Source organism: Saccopteryx bilineata, chromosome 3 (assembly GCF_036850765.1).
Source record: "Saccopteryx bilineata isolate mSacBil1 chromosome 3, mSacBil1_pri_phased_curated, whole genome shotgun sequence".
NCBI lineage: Eukaryota > Metazoa > Chordata > Mammalia > Chiroptera > Emballonuridae > Saccopteryx > Saccopteryx bilineata.
Genome location: NC_089492.1, coordinates 163,214,944 through 163,233,243, shown reverse-complemented (window position 1 = coordinate 163,233,243; position 18,300 = coordinate 163,214,944).

The following is an 18,300-nucleotide window of genomic DNA, read 5'->3' as shown; positions in this document are numbered from 1 at the left end:
AATAAAGTCAAGGATAACTTCAAGATTTTTAACTTGAGAAGTTAGAAGGATGGAGTTGCTGGTTTCTGAGATGAGAAAGACTCTAAGAAGAGCAAAACTGGAAAGATTGGGAGTTTGGTTTTGTGCATGTGGAGATGTTTAGTATTTACAGCTAGAAGTCAAGGAGAGGTCTGGGCTAGAGATATTAATTGGGAGACATCATTATAGAGACATTTAAAGCCAGGAGTCTTGATGAAATCTCCAAGGGAGGGAATGTGGACAGAGAAAAGAGGAATCCAAGGACTGATGCCATTTAAAGATAGAGGGAAATGAGAAAATATGCAGCAAGAAGACTGAAAAAGAAAACCCAATATGACAGAAGGAAAACTAGGAGAGAGCTTTGCCCTGAAAGCCAACTGGTAAAGCTGTTTTCCAGAAGAGGACTAAGACATGTCCAGTAAGGTGAGTTCTGAAAAGGGGCCATTGGGTTTGGCAATGTGAAGGTCATTGGTGACCTCAATCAAAGCAGTTTGGGTCGGTGGAGGGGTCAAAAGTCTAATTGAGTAAGTGTAAGAGGAACTGGAAGATGAGAAATGAAGGACAGTGAGCTTAACTACCCTTGCAAGAAGTAATGCTGGAAAGAAAAGCAGAGAACCAGGACAGTATGATAGTGACAGAGAATCAAGAGCGGGTTTCATTACTTTTTAAGTTGGAAAAAATAGCCGCATGTCTGTACACTGATGGGGATGACCCAGTAGAGAGGGACAATTTAATGACACAAGAGTGAGAGAACAGTTATTACCACATGCACTTGAGGAAGGAAGGAGGGACGGGATCAGAGTGCACGTGAAAAGGCTGGAATTAGATGGGAGACCAGAGAAGACAAAGAAGACTATTGACACAGGCACAGATGGACTTATACATGTGGTCAATAGTAAGTAGGTCTCTTCATTGCTTCAGTTTTCTTAGTGAAAAGGTACTCAAGATCAGCAGATAAATTAGGATGAGGGAAGACATGGAGGTTTGGGGAGAGAGGAGGTGGAGGTATGAAATAGTCATCTAGGGAAAAGGGAATGGGCCAGGGACATGTAGCAGAACTGCCAGGCAGCATTTAAGGGCTCTCTTGAGGCTATAAAACAGGAACTTATGAGCAGTCAATGCAGTTGATTGTTCTACTTCAGCCACATTCCACTGTATGGGTTGTAGGCAGAGTGTAAGCAAAGTTGGATTCCACTAGAGCTGGGTTTTGCTAAGTGATTGCAGCAAAAGAACTAAGTGTGTGTATCAATAGGCTACCACATCTGTATGGAGCAAAAAGGAATCAGGATGTGAAAGGTGTGGAAACAGTGAAAGGATGGTAAAATCAAGGATTCAGTCCCAGTGGTATCAAAGAAATGAGGGAGTAGCTGGAAAAGCAGATGTTGGTTTGAACTTCAAGATATGGACATGCAACTCTTGGTATTGACAAAGTTGGAGGTATGGCTTGAGGAATGGTTGTTGAAATAGGGTGGAATATATGATCTCTGGAGCAGAGAAGATAAAAAAAAAAGATATTGTAAAGATCATTTAGTTCAATGTGTAACCTCAGAGACTATGCCTGGAGTAGCACTGGAGACACAGTGAGCCAGGAATGAAATCTTCAAAAAATGAACGGGAATGGTCTTGGGAGTCTGTTGGCTGATGACATAAGTTCCCAAACCAGAGATTTTTAGAGGTGAAAGAGGGATAAGGATCTGGAAGTAACAATAAGGAGCAAAGGGGACACTTTCTCCGCCTCCAGCTGCCAGTATTATGTCTAGGCTGGAATGTGAGACACCCCACACACACACACACACACATGCCTCTAGTACAGGGGTCCCCAAACTTTTTACACAGGGGGCCAGTTCACTGTCCCTCAGACCATTAGAGGGCCGGACTATAAAAAAACTATGAACAAATCCCTATGCACACTGCACATGTTTTATTTTAAAGTAAAAAAACAAAATGGGAACAAATACAATATTTAAAATAAAAAACAAGTAAATTTAAATCAACAAACTGACCAGTATTTCAATGGGAACTATGCTCCTCTCACTGACCACCAATGAAAGAGGTGCCCCTTCTGGAAGTGCGGTGGGGGCCGGATAAATGGCCTCAGGGGGCCGTAGTTTGGGGACCCCTGCTCTAGTACATCCCGGCTGCTGATAGACCTGGGCTGAGCAGTGAGCATGGAGTGTCCTTGGTCTGCACTTTGGAGGATTATGTTGGAAGCATTCAGAAACCTGTGGTTGGTCATTGGACTATTATTTCTTAACCCATAGATGCTCTATCATCATTTAAGCCATCAACAAACTTTTTAAGTCCATTTGTTCAGCTTTACTAGTATGATCCCTAATCTAAATCATTTGTTTTTTGTTGTTTTAATTAAAGGGCTTGAGAAGGCCCTCTAATTATCTGACAGGTAATTAGCCCAATTCCTCTGAGGCCTTCTTAGAATGTCTTAACAAACTAGGAATGCTGTCCTAGAAAAAACTCTCTCTCTCAAACAAGGGACCAGAATATCCAGGTGCCCCCAGTATGGGTACCTCCTCTAGGAATCTGCTCTGATTCCTGGTGCTGCTTTGTTCCAGAGGTCTGGAGTCACAGGTTGTAGTTGGGACACTTGCTCTGGGTCACCACTTTGCTTGCTGTGTATTCTGTCATAGGGATACTATTGAAGTGACACACTTTCTCTCTAGGCAAAGACACTGTTCTGCACCTGACATGCCTAACATAGGATTAGTTCTTTAGTATGGGCAGCTTTGGTTTCCAGGCGAGCACCCATGTCAGTTGGCAGGGAGGAAAGAGTAAGTGATGATGTGGTCTTTCATGTGGCTGGTAAACTATCCCCGAAGCCATTTCCAAGAGAGGCATTCCAAAAATGTTTTTAGCTATCATTTGAATAACATACAGAACCCCAGGGTAACTTCTTTGAAAGACAACTCCAATTTGAATAAATTCTGGTATTTAAAAATATATATCAGCCCCATTACTTTCTAGTCAGCTTTCAATCTTTGAATCCTTAAAAAAAAAATGGTTTAGAACTGATCAAAGGAAAGAACCTAGCCTTAGTGACAGTTACTATTCACCATCATGAGATAACACACAGGATGTGTGGCTGAGATGGAAAATACTTCTGATTTGGTGGATCTCAGATCAAACCCAACATTGTTTGCCTTCTAATTTAGCAAATATTCAATTCAAATATTTGAGACTGTTGTACACGCTAAGGCAGAAACATAATGAGGAATCAAGGATCAACTATTCATTGGTAGGAAGGCCAGCATTTTAAATGTTTGTGGATTGTGCTTTATATCTAAGTAAAGAGTGTTAATGAGATGGTTCAAGCAAGCAGAAGGTGTTTCTGGAAAGCCACAGGGACATGATGAACAACTTGATCTTGGGTGCTTATCTTTGTCTTTGGGAAATTTTATTTATTATTTTCTAAAATATTTTATTGATTTTAGAGGAGTGTGAGAGGGAGACAAGGAGGTGGGAGGAGCAGGAAGCATCAAGCCACAGCTTCTTCCTCTATGTGCCTTCACCAGGCAAGCCTGGGGTTTTGAACCGGTGAGTCACCTCAGGGTACCAGGTCAATACTTTATCCACTGCACCACCACAGGTAAGGCATTTGGGAAAATTTATTTTTTAAAACAGTTATTGACTTGAGAGAAAGAAAGAGAGAAAGAAACATTGATTTGTTGTTCCACTTATTCATGCATTCATTGGTTGATTGCTGTATGTGCCCTAACCAGGTATTGAACCTACAATTTTGGCATATCAGGACATTGCTCTAACTCAGTGATTTTCAACGTTTTTTGAGCCGTGGCACATTTTTTACATTTACAAAATCCTGGGGCACACCACCTACCAAAATGACACAAAATGACACTCTAACACAATACATATTATACATATAGTTAATAATATAGTTTCTAAATGTATTTATACTCACTTAGTGTGAAACCTGGGCTTGTTTCGATGAACGCAAAAGGGATATCCTGGCAGGAATGGTAGAAAGACACACACGAAGCTCTTCCTCAACAGTTCTCAGTGTCTCTCTGTTTTTAGTTTTTATCGCAGTCAAGCTTGAGAAGCTCAGCTCACATAGATATGTGGTTGAAAATGGGAGCAATATCAAAATAGTTTTGTTGGCCAGAATGGGGAACTCCTTGGCAACAGAACCAAAAACTGTCCAAAGGAAGATCAGCAAACTTTAGCTTTAAAGTTAGATAACATTGTGATGCATTGTATATCACCCTCTGTGGGGGCCTCTTTTAAAAAGAAAAAGGTCAAATATCTATATACACCATCAGGATAGACATAACCAGCTGAGGCTGAGGCTTCATCTAGTGGTGGCAACATTTACCTCTAGTCCTGACCAGGATTAGAAATCGGGACCATGGGGAGGAGTAGCAGCTTCAACTACTCGCCGCGGCCACACAATGACAAGTGCACAGCAGCCCGAGCGGGGACCTTCCTGGGTGTGGATGAGAGGCGGCCTACTATTGGTTCATCACTAGTGGTCGGGATGAATCCTAGAAGGTGATTGGTCAGTGAGCGTTCCCTGTGCCTCCACTCTTCCTGTCGCTGATAGTTGGAGGGATTGTGAGGGGAATGTTTATGTTCGGATGGAGGCGGCTGGCGGCAAGCTGGATAAATAGCCTCTGCGGGCCGTATCCGGCACGCGGGCTGTAGTTTGGGGACCCATGTTTAATTTCCCCACGGCACACCTGACCATGTCTCACGGCACACTGGTTGAAAAACACTGCTCTAACCAACTGAGCTACCTGGCCTGGGCTTACCTTAGGGAAAATTTAAACAAAAAAATAAAAAGACATAGAAAACAGAAATCTCCTGGAAAACGGTTTTTATGTCTTTTTTACTACATAGTCACAGACACATAAACCTATGTTTATGCCTTGGCTCCTGTGGGAAAATCCAACTAGCATACCTTTTCAAAAAAACAATCTCCTATAAGGAAATTAAAGATGGCTCCCCAGTTCCCTTTGGTCAAATAACATAGGAAAGGCTATCATGGAAGTGCTTGGAAATGGCCAAATTGACAAGCAACCAAGTGGGCAGAATTTTTGCAATGATCTCATTAGTGCCCACACAAACCCACTGAGCTAACCAATTATCATAGCTTACAACACAGCAGCTAAAAATGCTATGGGGCCTGACCAGGCAGTGGTGCAGACAGGATAGCGCTTCAGACTGGGATGCAGAAGACCCAGGTTCGAGATGCCGAGGTCTCCAGCTTGAGCGCAGGCTCATCTGGTTTGAGCAAAAGCTCACCAGCTTGAGCCCAAGGTCATTGGCTCAAGCAAGGGGTCACTCGGTCTGCTGACGGCCCACGGTCAAGGCACATATGAGAAAGCAATCAATGAACAACTAAGGTGTTGCAACACACAATGAAAAACTAATGATTGATGCTTCTCATCTCCCCATTCCTGCCTGTCTGTCCCTGTCTATCCCTCTCTCTGTCTCTGAAAAACAAAACAAACAAACAAAATGCTATGGGTGGAGGAGTGTGGTGAAAGGTAACATGGAAGTCATCCTCAGCTGAGCTCATCCCCCTCTCTATGCTTTATGCTTTCCTAGCCTAATCTGGGAAAGCCAGGAGGCAAGGATGTTGGTTTTAAAGATAATTTGGGCAGGAGGAGATATGACCCAATTGAAGGAGATCTGAACAGAAATTTCCCTGCCACTGGACGGACCACTACTGCTCCTCCACTGGGAGACCTGGCATTGCCCCAAAGGGTACCTGCACATTAATTTTTTGTTCACATTTTCCATGTTGAGTCTTCCCTTTCACCATACTCAGGATGGTGGATCAGTGTACCCAGCAATATGCAAGACATTGTATACAATCCAAGGATCCAGTCTCCGATCTGTATGTTACAGTTTAGTCTGGGAAACAAAACTTAAACGTATTTAAACATGGTTAGCCCCTCCCAAACTAGCAAAAATAGTCTTGCTTTGTAGGATAGATTCTCTCAAAAAATGGATTGTGAAGAGGTTTTTAATTAAGTGGAGCTAAATATCTAATTCTTTTTGTATTCCTTTGCTTTATACTTCTCAAAACAATTTGTCCATTCATTCTACAAACAGTCTACAAATATTTATTAAGTGCTGTCTGTTATGAGCAAGGCACTATGCTGGGCACAGGGAAAACCTTGGCAAACACGATAACATATCAAGGCTATTAATACTAATCAATAACATTCCTCCAAAACAAAAACATGATTCATTGTGAAGCATTCTCAACAAATGATTTATTAAAATTTGGTTACTTTCCCTTTCCCCTCCTGATGTGCCTTTTCCATCCTACTGTAAAGTGCTGAACATATTTTAGTGGAATGAGGTGGGAAAAAACCAAGTTTGTGGTGTAAAAGAATAAATGAAATTGGCACTCTCTTCTGCCCCTGGAAATTTGAGGACTGCTTGCTCCAGGGTTCCTGTGCTGTTGGAAGCCCTCAGCTGGTCTTTAGCAGCAATGATGACATAAAGGAAAATTACATTCTGGTGCAGAATTCAGCCCCTTCATCTTTCTCCTGTCTCTACAGCATGAAGCTAGGAGCTCGTGGAGGATCTAATATCAAAAGGAAGAGGGTAATGCCACTACATGAAGAAAAAAAATAATTACCAAATTTCCTGAATAGTAAACAGCTTTAAAGAAAGAAGAAGCTGAACCCTTTGATAGCTTGGCCCTTCGTCTGCCCTTGAATGCCTTAAGGATTATATCATCAGACTGACTCCAGCAGAGTGCTATTGTTTCAGGGGAGGAAACAACGGAGAAGGGGGCTTGGAGGGGGGTGAGAGGAAGAAGAAGAAAAGGGGATGGGTGGGAGCAGGTCTGCACCTTGGGGAGAGGGAAGTTTGATTTTGAAATTGCAATTATCAAATGTCAATGGTAGTGAGGCTAGAAAGACAAATGAACAATTTCTCAGCGTCTGTGGGAAGGAGGTTTCTCAGGGCCATTACTCCATTTCTTGGGAGATTAATGTAAACGTTTGGATTCAATAACTTCTACCACAGATGACTTTGGCTCAAAAGAGAGAAAGCGACTGCAAGTTGCCCACACATGTTATTGCCGAAAACCATCACCTGGGGGCAGTCTTGTGACTTAAGTGGCCTCATTCTAGCATGAATTTTACTATTCCTTTTTCCCCTCCTGGATGTGCTCAGTTTCTTTACCCGAGGTTGAGGGGTGAGAAAAAAGGGCAAAGTGGGGAAGGCGGTTTAGAAACAGAGCCTTACACCTCCTCAATCAGCTAGGAGAATGAGCAAGAATTTTGGAGTCACAAAAGTCCTTTGGGCCTTTGAAATGTAAAGCCTCAGAAGCTGAGAGGCGGCGGGGTGCGGGCCGCAGACTTGTGGTCCTGGGATTCAAACGACGACAGCGCGGATGGCGAGAGCCAGAGTCCGGGATTCCCCGCATTTCGGAAACTTACCGCGCCCCCGCTCCGTCCCCGCGTGCGCACACACGCTCCCGCCTCCCCGAGCCGCCACGCGATGCCAGTCCTATGGATTCTGTGCCCCCCCCTCCCCCGCTCTGGCCCCTGCAGGGCGCTCCTCGACTCCAACCGGGCAGACGCGGGCTCGGCTCCCAGGTCTGCCCCTCAAGGCGCTGCGGCCACAGGACTTCTGAGCTCGGTTCACGCGTGCGCTCCTTGGTTTGGCCCGGGGAGGAGCCCCGGGTCGCGGATCCGGGCTCACTGGCTTCACTCTTCGCAGTCAGGCCATGAGACTGTCCGACACCCTCGCGCTCTTCCCCACTCAAGGCTTAGCATTAGAAGCCCCTGAGACCTTCAAGTGCCATCAGATAAAATCCGTGAAAGACAACCGTGGCCTCCCCCAGGCCGTGGTTGAAATCGCACGGCCTGGAGGATTTTGTCCCTTAGTGTGCATCTGTCCTTAGTATACAATGTGTCCCTTCGTGTGCACGTGTGCCAGGCAGCCCAAAAACCGACTGAACGCTCGTGCAGCCGGGCGTGCGAGCTGGTAGAGTGTAAAGGAAACCCAAGAGCACCGAGCCCGTCCGAAACAAAGCCAGATCCTCGCTCCACGAAACAGCAGCGGGAAACCTCTGATTCAGGAGGGATGACTTCCCCAAGGCTTGACCTTGGGCACCCTCACAAGTCAGGAGGAGGCTCTTTCACGAGGGAGAAATACCGAGCGGGGGAACTGGGAGCGAATGGGCTACTGGAGCGCCCGGTCTCGGCCTCCACCACGAGCCCCCTCGGGAGGCCGCCTCGGCCCAGGACTCCAAGCCCTTCGCGCGGCGCGAACTGCGCCTGCGCCCCTCCGGCAGACTCCACGGAATTCAGCGCGCGCGCCCATTTCTCCGGAAGTTGTGTCCTGCGGAGCAGGCCCTTGTTGGAAAAAGGGAAGAGGGCGTCGCTTTTCAAAATCTGGGGGGAAAAAATTAAAAGCTCAAAATGGCATTTTTGTTTCCTTCAGAAGAAGGTAAATGCCTGGCTTAAGATGGAAGGGGTGCCTTAAACCTTCAACTCCCCTAGAAATAAAGGCGAGGACGCCTTCCCCTCCTCGCGGACGGTACACACCCTCACAGCCTGCGCACGTGGGAGATCGCGGGAGGCCGGGGAAGTGGACGAGCCTCTGCTCGGACACCTCGCGAGTGGTCACACAGGTCGTGGGAGTCCCTACGTCGAAGGCTCTTCCGTGTCCGCAAGCGTGTGAATTCGCTGGAGGCGTCAAGCCCAAAGCCCACTGAACCGAGAGGCGCACCTGGACACAGAGCTGGTTTTCGAGGGGTTCCTGGCCCGGAGCTCGGGCCCCAGGCTATATTTTTCTTCTCCCCCCCCCTCACCCCCGCCTTGCAGCCCACCCGAGCTCCGCGGCGGCTACCCGCCTGGGACAAAGGCAGGCGAGCACCCTGGTCTGCGTCAATCACCGACACGCCGGAGTCGCGCGCAAGGAGCTCCTGCGCTTCGCTGGTTGGGGTCCAAGCCCGACGACGAAGAAGCCACCATTCTCCTCCGCAATGCGTGGAGAGCGCAGAGCTATGATGGGTGCGCTTGGCATCACCCGCTTCCTGCGCCAGAGCAGCGGCGGGGCTCCTTTCCCTCCCTGCTCCGGCGCGGGTGAGCGGCTCGGCCCGCAGACAGCCTCGCTGCCTCTCGCACCCTCCGGCACCGCTGCGGGCCCAGCTGCTGAACCTAGGCTGGGAAGGAAGTTCTCGGCCCGGCCTCACCCTAGGTGGTAGCCAGCAGGTTGTTAGTTGAGCGATCCAACGCTGTAAGGTTGTGAGCGTGTCTCAACTGTACAGGTGCAATGGAAATGATTGTATGCGTTCCAATTCGAGGCTACATTTCCAAAGTCTAAAAGGAAAAATAAGAACGATGTTCAGAAAAAGAAAAGCCGTTTGCTTCACTTCTTCAAGATAAAAGTGAAAATGTTTGCAGCTTGATAGAGCTGGATAGTTTTCTCCGTTGTCCACTTTACTAGACAAAGCTAAGGTGAAGGGGCTCTACGGAAGTCCTTTGCACTGTCCTCTGAATTCATAAAAGGAAAGGCTTTGGTTCGCAATGCCTTTGCGTTGGGAAAATTGTACCCGCCTTGGCCGTTCGCCGGGGTGTGCATGAGCACAGCCGCATCTCGATGATTCCGGGTGGCGTTCAATCCACACCTCCGCCTTTGCCCCCATCTCGCCAGCGGCATTATTTTCCACTGCAGCTTTTCAATGTTTTTGGTCGTTCTACCTTCCTCTCCACTTCTTTGTCGTCCCCCCCCCCCCATGAGACCCTACAAAGAAAGGCACTTATCAGACCGAATCCCTGTATTGGTACCTCTCTGCTTGGCTTGGATCTTAGAATTCAGAGTCGCTGCTCAGGAACAAAGCCTCCGGTAGGTCTCAGAGGGTCTGAGCATTGGATACCAGGGAGTGTTGATCTAATTTTAATGGACTCTGCCATGAAGTCATAGGACACTGGATGGATGATATACGTCCAGGCTAGTGTCTGGTGGGCTGGTTACACTGATAAAGCAGATAAGTTGGTGAGAGCACATGAAAATGACTTTAAATAATATTTTTAATTTTAAGCCTACCTGTATAATTTCAGAATACATCCTCCTCCTGTTCTGTCTTTTTTTTTTGTATGCTTACACCGTGCAAATGAATTTGTATAGTAATGAACTAACGTGTTATTTGCATCATGTGTGTCTGTGTGAACATGCTACTGAAGTGTGCACCTATGGAAATTGTTCTAAATCAATTTTTCCTGTCTGCCATATGCACTGCAAAGAAATCCTTTGGCTGCAGAGTTTGTGATTCCCAAGCTTCTAAGAATGCTCCTGGAAGGGGAACAGGCTTTAGGAATGGAAAGTATTATTTAAAAAGGATTTATCGTATTCTGCTTCTCGGCATTTCCCTTAAAGTAGGACTGGAAGTTGGAGCTCAAGACTGTCCCTCCCTCACCTCCACAACTGCACATGAGGAAAAGTGTGAACTCTTTGGGCACCTGCAGACTCATTACCACCTCTGGCAATGACCCAAAGTATGTGTGTGTATATTCTGAAATGTAAGCCCCATCACTGATTGTTCTGAGCTGAAAGTTCCACAAACTTGCCATGGGGCCAAATCAGAACTTGCTGGATGAATTTGTGCTCAGACACACTTTTTTTCTGTTGTTGCAAAGGAGAGCTTACTAAAATGCCCTGCATGTGGTAAACATTCAATGATTATTTGTTGAGAGAATGAATGAACTCATGTGTATATTTATTCTGTACAAGGCAAGGTTTTTTTTCTTCACTAAATAAGCTGGTAGAGGCATATGTAATATATATGTGACAAAATATTGTGTGCCCAGAATATAGGGGAATTTTCTGTATCTGTCTCTTTTTGCCTTTAAGTTCTCCTGAGCACCCTTCTCCCTCCTGTCCCTGGCTGAGGTGCAGATCTCTTCAACCAGTTGCTAAATGTATCCAACCCCTACCAAAGCCTGTCAGTCAGCCAGTAAAAGCAAATGCATTTCTTTGGTCACATTCTTACTTCCCTCTCAGATCACACTCATGTTTCTATATAGGCTGATTTCACCCTGCAATCCCCACATTCCTTTATATTCTCTCTAGGTGGTATACTGCTTGGGTTTCACAGGCTTGCAAACAGGCAGGTCGCTCCTGGTAACCAACTCAGCCTCAGTGGGAATTTTCACAGTTCTCAGGAAAGCTTGGGGTCTTAATTTTGGAGGGGATGGCTAGTTCCAGGAAGTACAAAAGCCACTGTTCCCAATCTGGCTGAAACTAGTCTCACGGCTCTAGGTTTGTTTTACAAAAGCATATTTTATCACAATAGTGTGTGACTTCAGAAATTACAAACCGGTTGCTTCCAAGAAGAGAGTCCAGTGCCAGGACTTTGGAGCTCACTGGGTGTCACTCTTGCCGTCCAGTGGTCTCCAAGCTTTATCCCTTTGAGGGACTTGGGGGATCTTCTTTGGTGCCCCAGCCAGCCTGCTGCCACCTAGAGGATACTACTGATTTCCCGGTTCCTCCTGCCTCCCCAGATGGTTTCTGAGTCTGGAAGGAGCAGCCACCCTGTCACAGCAGGGGAGGAAGCCAATTCATTTCTGCCCCCTCTGAGCAGAGGCAAAAAAGACTCCGGAAAACAAGAACAAAGACTCCTCCCTTCCCTCTTTTCCTCTGTTCTCCCCTTTTTCATCTCCCACCTCTCCCCTCAAACTCCTCTTAGCATTGGGAGTCTGCAGGTCCCCAAAGAGAGAGTCTCTAATGCTTTTGCCCCCAGGGCAGCTGCCTGTAGCATCAGGAAGGAGGGGCAAGGACAGGAAAAATACTTCAAAAGCTCCACTAAAGCCAAAGCTGCCAAAGAAACTATGACTGTTATTTGGACAACCTGGAAAGTTTCATACCCTGCTTCCAGCCCCCCCCCCCCCACAGCCCCCAGAAGGGATAACGTCCCTTTTTAAAATGAGATGAGTTGTGATCAGGGCTCAGAGTGAGATTGGGGGGAGGGGAAGCAAACTCCTTTCAGAGGTGGAGGGGAGTCTAACTTGTTTCTAACTTAAACAGCTAGAAAAATATCAAGCCCATTGCCTCTGGGGCAGCTCCGTGGTAAGTAGGTTCCAAGAACAGGCTTGACCCTGAGCGAGTGCAGTTCTCCTGGTGAGACCTTGGATTTGGGGCAGGACACCAGGCATCCTCCCTTTTCTTACCTGTCTGCCCCACCTACATCAGACGCTAAGGCCCACAGGGACTTTGCCATTTGCTAGCACTTTACAGTTTATAAAGAATGAGGGTGGTGACAACCCAAAGGCTAGTCTAGCACAAGGACCTCCATAGCCTGCTGACTAACGCCTTCTTGAAGTTCTCCAGGGGCTGCTTTCTGAGTCGCCTTTAAAAAAACCGAAACCAAACCTTAACTCAACAGTGTTGAATCAGCTACTCACTGTACCTGACCCGCCCCTGAGTGATCTACAGCCGCGCTTGCTAACGGTCACCTAGGGACAAATTAAGGAATTGAAAATGCTGAGCTTGAGAAGCCGAATTCCTTACACTATCTGGGGTCGTTAATCACCCAGCAGAAACCAGTCCGGCAAGAAGAAAAAGTGGCTAGATGGACAGAAAGACTATCGGACCTTGCTCTGGTGTTCAGAGGCTTAGGTGGCAGGATTCAAAGCAAATGCTCTCCGAATGGGCGCCACCGTTGACGGGTTCCAGGAACCATAAAAATCTTCTAGGCTGCCCCCAAAGCCCTAGGTTAACAAATGAGAAATGTCGACTCGGTAATCGAGAGGCCTGTGCAAGATTAGCTCGCCCCATGAGTCGGGCCCACGCCCACAGCGGCTGTTTTCCGAGAGAAGGCTGCCGGATATTTACTCAGTGGAGTGAAAGGTATAGAAAATTCGCGGTCAGGGTACCCGGGCCTCTTGAGAATCCGCCTCCAAGGGCGGGGTGGGGTGAAGGTAGTGCATGCTGCAGGAAGGCGCGTTTCAGGCAAAGTGAGGTGCGCGAGATTTGCAGAGATAGGAAAGCAAGTATCTAGGGGTACGAGAGTGTAACTTATGTGCAGACAAGGAAGGAGAAGCTTCGGATCGCAACAAATATTGGGAAACCTGGAGCTTGGGGCAGGTAGTCCGGCACCCGGTTGTCCAAGGAACTCCGGTTCTCCTGGGAACCCGCTTCTGCCTGACTCCCGTCCCTTGCCCGCCTGGAACCCAAAAGGCAGGCCTGGACCCCCCTCCTCCCGGGGCCTCGACGCCTGGGCTTAGCGCGCTGAGCGCAGCTCCGGGAAGCACCCAAGCACTGTGCTCGGTGCTCCCGGAGGCGCCCTGGCGGTGCAGGGCTTCAGGTCACACCCCCCAGCGGCCAGGCTCTGGGCATGGGCTCCTCCGAAGCCCGCCCGGCTCGCTCTTCTCCCTAACCTTCCAGTTATCCGCTCTTCTGCGTAGCCCCATAGTTATAGGGACGATTTGTTTAGTGAAGCTCCTCAAACAATGGAAAGTTCCGAGGTTTCCTGGACGTTGTGTTGGGGAGGCGGGGCCGGGACCCGCTGACGGCTGCTTCCCCAGCCCTGCTCCCCCCCTTCTCTGCCCCCTCAGCCACCGGGCAGCAGAAAGAGGCGGCCAGCCTTCTCCTGCCCTTCGGCCGGACGACCTACGGCTGCTGCACCCGCCACCTCTGCACCTGCCAGGCTGAGGTGAGATGCCCGGCGCGCGCCGCGAGGGCGCTGTGCACAGCTCCAGCTGCCAGGGCGATAACCTCGAGTGACGGGCGGGAGAAGGGAGTGCGAGGAGGGTGGACTCACGCCCAAGGCAGTGGGAAGAACACAGTTTTCTAGGTGACTTGGGTAAAGGGTCCTAACTTTGTTGTTCAGGAACCTAAGACTAATTGACGACGTTTTAGGGACCGTGGTTTTCTTATCTAGAAGTGAGGATAATCACACCATGTTGCCCAGTTCAGGGGGTGACAGCTTTCTTATTGGAAGTAACAGTCCCGTGGGCGGCTGAGGAGACGTGGAATCCAGGGTAGGAAAAGCAGGCACGCTCTTGGAAGTGTTAACCCATCCTGCTCAGGCAGGAAAATCTGAGCTTTAAACTATTAGAAATGGCCACGCAGAGACAACTCAGATCAAGTGCAATCGAGGTAACTTTGCGCACTTGGTCTCACCAGGAAAGTAAAGACCGCCAAGGTTTGAGAGAGGCCCAGTCTTCTGGCTTGACCCCCCTCCCCTCCGGGCCCACTCCAAGGGGTGTAGGGAGCTCCGTGGGGGACGTGGCGGTCCCTTTAGGTTCCTGGCTCAGGAGGTGGCTGCCATGATAACCTCTCCGAAAGAGAGTGAAAGAGAGAAAAAGAGAGAGAGAGAGAGAAGTGGACAGGCACCCATCTCCGGGGCTCAGCCCAACATAGATTCATTTCTTTGGCCGCAAAAATTCCCAAACCCTACGAATTCGCCGTGCATTCCTCGTGGCTGCGGGCGCGGGCTTTGCTCAACCAAGCGCATGGAAGCCAAGGGAGCTCCGTCCTAATCCATCAGGACTGCATAACCGCCTAGCAGGCTATCCCATAGAAACAAATCCACCATCAAGAGCCTCGCTACCCTCTGCGTGGAAAGCCTGGGGCTGACCCGCGTCCCCCAAATAATTCGAATCTAATCTCCTCAGTCCTTCCGGCGGAGAAGTGACCTGCCAGCCTGAGCGCAGGGGAGGCTGACATGGAGCCCTGGGCAGTTACTCGAGCAAGAACGTAGCAATTTAGTGTCGTCTCCGCGTTTTATTTGGGTATTTTGTGACACTACGGGTGCGTGATTGGCCACCCTCTCCCTCCGGCTCACAATCCCCCCCCTCCTGGAGTCGGTGTCTCAGCAGGAGCCTCAGGGCTCCGAATCTAGTGCAGGCACCTAGCTGGCCAGGGCCAGGTTTCTCCACGCGCCCAGAACCCGCGAAGTTACGCGCTCCCCCGCTACGTACCCCGCGAAGTTAAAGGGGAAGAGAATTTAAAATACACTGGCCAAAACTCACTCTTAAGAACACTTTGAAGTTGGGTAACTGTGATTGCGCCACTCTCCTCCTCCCCTTCCCCCCATCTCCCACTCAACCAGATGTACCAGAAAGCGGCACTTTGATCTTGCAAAGCAGCAATTTATATTTCTTTACATTTTTTTTTTCCTGTAAAAAGATGATTGGACCGGAGAGAAAATAATGTAATTCCGCGGGCGCAGGGCTGAGGAGAGGCCTTCTGGGCCGGACCAAGGGTGGGCCCAGGGCGCCAGGCACATCTGTTCGTCCGGGTTTGCAGTGCATTCCTCTTCGCCAAGGTTTTTTCTTCCCCCGTCCCCCGGCGGACCAATCCCGTGATTCACCGGGCAGGAAGCTGGGCTTTATTTGTGTTTGACCTAGAGATGCTGGGAGAGGTGTGGAGAGGTGGGCGGGGGTGTGCGGGTTGCAGTAGGTAAAGGGAAGACTGAGGCTCCACATTGTGTGAATTGAATTGGAAGACAGGAGAGGAGGAGCTCAGAGAGAAAAATCACCTCCCGCCTTTGAGTAGGGAACTCAATACCTGCTCTCCACCATTTTCCCCTCCGGGAAAGGAGTGAGGGCAGCTGCAGCCTCGGTAGGGGAGGACAATATCAACCTGTTGCCAACGGTCTTTGCAGCCAAGGGATTTTTTTCTGAAATAAAACGGACCGGTAACCTTTCCCCGCATTTTGACTAATAACCTTAAATTGGATTAAAGTTTGGGAGAATATTGAACTAGCAGAGCACTAGTCAAACACAGCAGACTTGCCACCAGCCGCTCCCACCCAGATGAAAGGCATCCTTTCTCTGCCTAGGCCAAACTGCCACCTTCTAGGGCCCGAGGGGAGTCTCTGATTGCTCAGCCCTTTCTCCCCATAACTGTTCCTTTTCTATTACCTAACTGGAATCTCTTCTCTTTCCTCCCTTGAGACCTGAGGACCCTAACCACTATGTCAGTGCTTGAGCAAATAATGCAGAGACTCACTATCCCTGCCCTTCAGTCTGCAGGCTGGTGCAGCTTGGCCTCTGAGGTCTCTCCCTACAGGAGTCTGGTTTGTGCTAAGAGCTCTTAGCTGAGGGCTGCAAACTCTAGGGTGTTGGCCACAGGAGCTTTGCAGTGCATGAGGTATTTGCTCAGAAGACCCATTCCAGGCCCCCTTCCTAAACCTCTGCTCTGATTCATCACAAATCCACTGTTATGAATCAGAGTGAGGGCCCCCCAATTTTATGCCCAGACTAATAGTGGGGCAGAGGTTTCAGGAGGTGAAGCCATCCTGTCCTCTTCTCTTTTTCTTTCTGTTTTCTGTTCCCTTTTCTTTTATTATCCTGTTTTTTTCTTTACTTTTTCTTTAACTTTTGTTTTTTCCTGCTATCCTTCCCTCCCCCTTATATTTCCCTAGCTTTTACATTCTGCAGCCCGAGAAGGTCTCTGTGATCCTTTCCTTTGCCTGATGCCACCACGCACTCACCTCTCTCCCCAGTCTTCCCCAAAATACACTTGCAAGTTTGACTTCCAGTTTTAATGTATGAGGCAGGAAAAGCAGAGGGGAAGATGGCAAGTGGATGTCCTCAGCAGGTAGGAGGGGGGATGTGGTCAGCTGGTTGGATGGGAAAATGCATCTGTGTCACTGAGGGAAGCTCCAGGTGGCAGAAGGGACACAGATGAACGTTAGAGGAACATGAACGTTAGAGGGACATAGGTAGAAGTTACTAGTGAGAACACAGCAAGGTTGAGGAGCAGCACAGATCTCACATCTGGGGCAACACCCACACCAAGGAAACCAGCACAACACTATGGGAGTTTAATGCAGTGTTTGCTCAGAGCAATTCTGCTGATGACACTGAATTTGCCATCAGGGGGAGAGAAAAAAATAGCACAAGAACAGAGGCTGTCAATATTCCACCGAGAAAACAAAGTCAGGAAAAGGGAAAAGGAATAAGGAAGGTCTTCTTGCATTTTATCTCCTGGATCTCACAGGTCCCTTCACCAAGCAGCCGGCTCCCAAGACTGGTGTTTACTGGGAGGGAGCGGGGGTGAGCTAAGCTTGCGATCTCCGCAAGGGAGGAGGCTGAAGCCACCCCTACTGGAAACACAGGACCAAACTCAACTTGAGTCTCTCAGAACCCAAAGGTGGCTCAGGATTTTGGGACATCACTACCTATATATTCCCTTTGAAAAATGGGGATACCAATGTCTCTTGCCCAGCCTTGCTTTCTGGGCTTGTCTGTGGTTTCTCAGGAGCCTTTCTTTTTCTTTTCTTTTCTTTTTTTTTTTTTTTTGTATTTTTTTTTCTGAAGCTGGAAACGGGGAGAGACAGTCAGACAGACTCCCGCATGCGCCCGACCGGGATCCACCCGGCACGCCCACCAGGGGCGATGCTCTGCCCACCAGGGGGCGATGCTCTGCCCATCCTGGGCGTCACCGTGTTGCGACCAGAGCCACTCTAGCGCCTGAGGCAGAGGCCACAGAGCCATCCCCAGCGCCCGGGCCATCTTTGCTCCAATGGAGCCTTGGCTGCGGGAGGAGAAGAGAGAGACAGAGAGGAAGGAGGGGGGATGGGGGGTGGAGAAGCAAATGGGCGCTTCTCCTGTGTGCCCTGGCCGGAATCGAACCCGGGTCCCCCACATGCCAGGCCGACGCTCTACCGCTTCAGGACCCTTTCTTGAGCTCCCGGGCCCTGTGCTTTACTCCCAAAGCCAAAGAGCTTTCCTTCCGAAGACAGGTTTTTCTTTGGAGCTCCGAGAGTCTCTCTCACCCTGGGCCCATGGACCTAGGTGTTTTCTTTCTCCATTCCCTCTTCAAAACAAATCTACGTTCTGAATCATCAGCTATTTTGAGGAATAAACAACAGATAGAAATCAGTGCTCGGGTCACAGGACCTATTTTTGATTTGCATCTCAAAAGGATCGGTGCTGTAGAAATAAGGATTACAATATATAAAGGACCTGAGAGTCTAGCTGTGTTAATGTGTGTATGGGTGAAGGAGGCAAGAGAACAAGAGGGGAACTCAGTGTAAAAACATTTCAGGGCCCACCCTGAGGACAGCATCTCTCTAGTGACCATGGACTTAGGAGATGGCTCCCAGGTCGGATTGACACACTGTCCTCTGGAAGCTCCCAGTCTGAAGGCGGAGATAGTCTGCATGACACTGGCTACCTTCCACGACTGCGGAGACAAATTTCATTGGAGAAGGACAGGTGTTTCGAACTGAGCTGGAGCTCAGTCGCTGTCTAATTGCTCAGTTGCCAGCCTACTAGTGTTGTGTGGAGGATCAGCGACCTGGGGGGAGGCCTTTGTGAGGGGAAG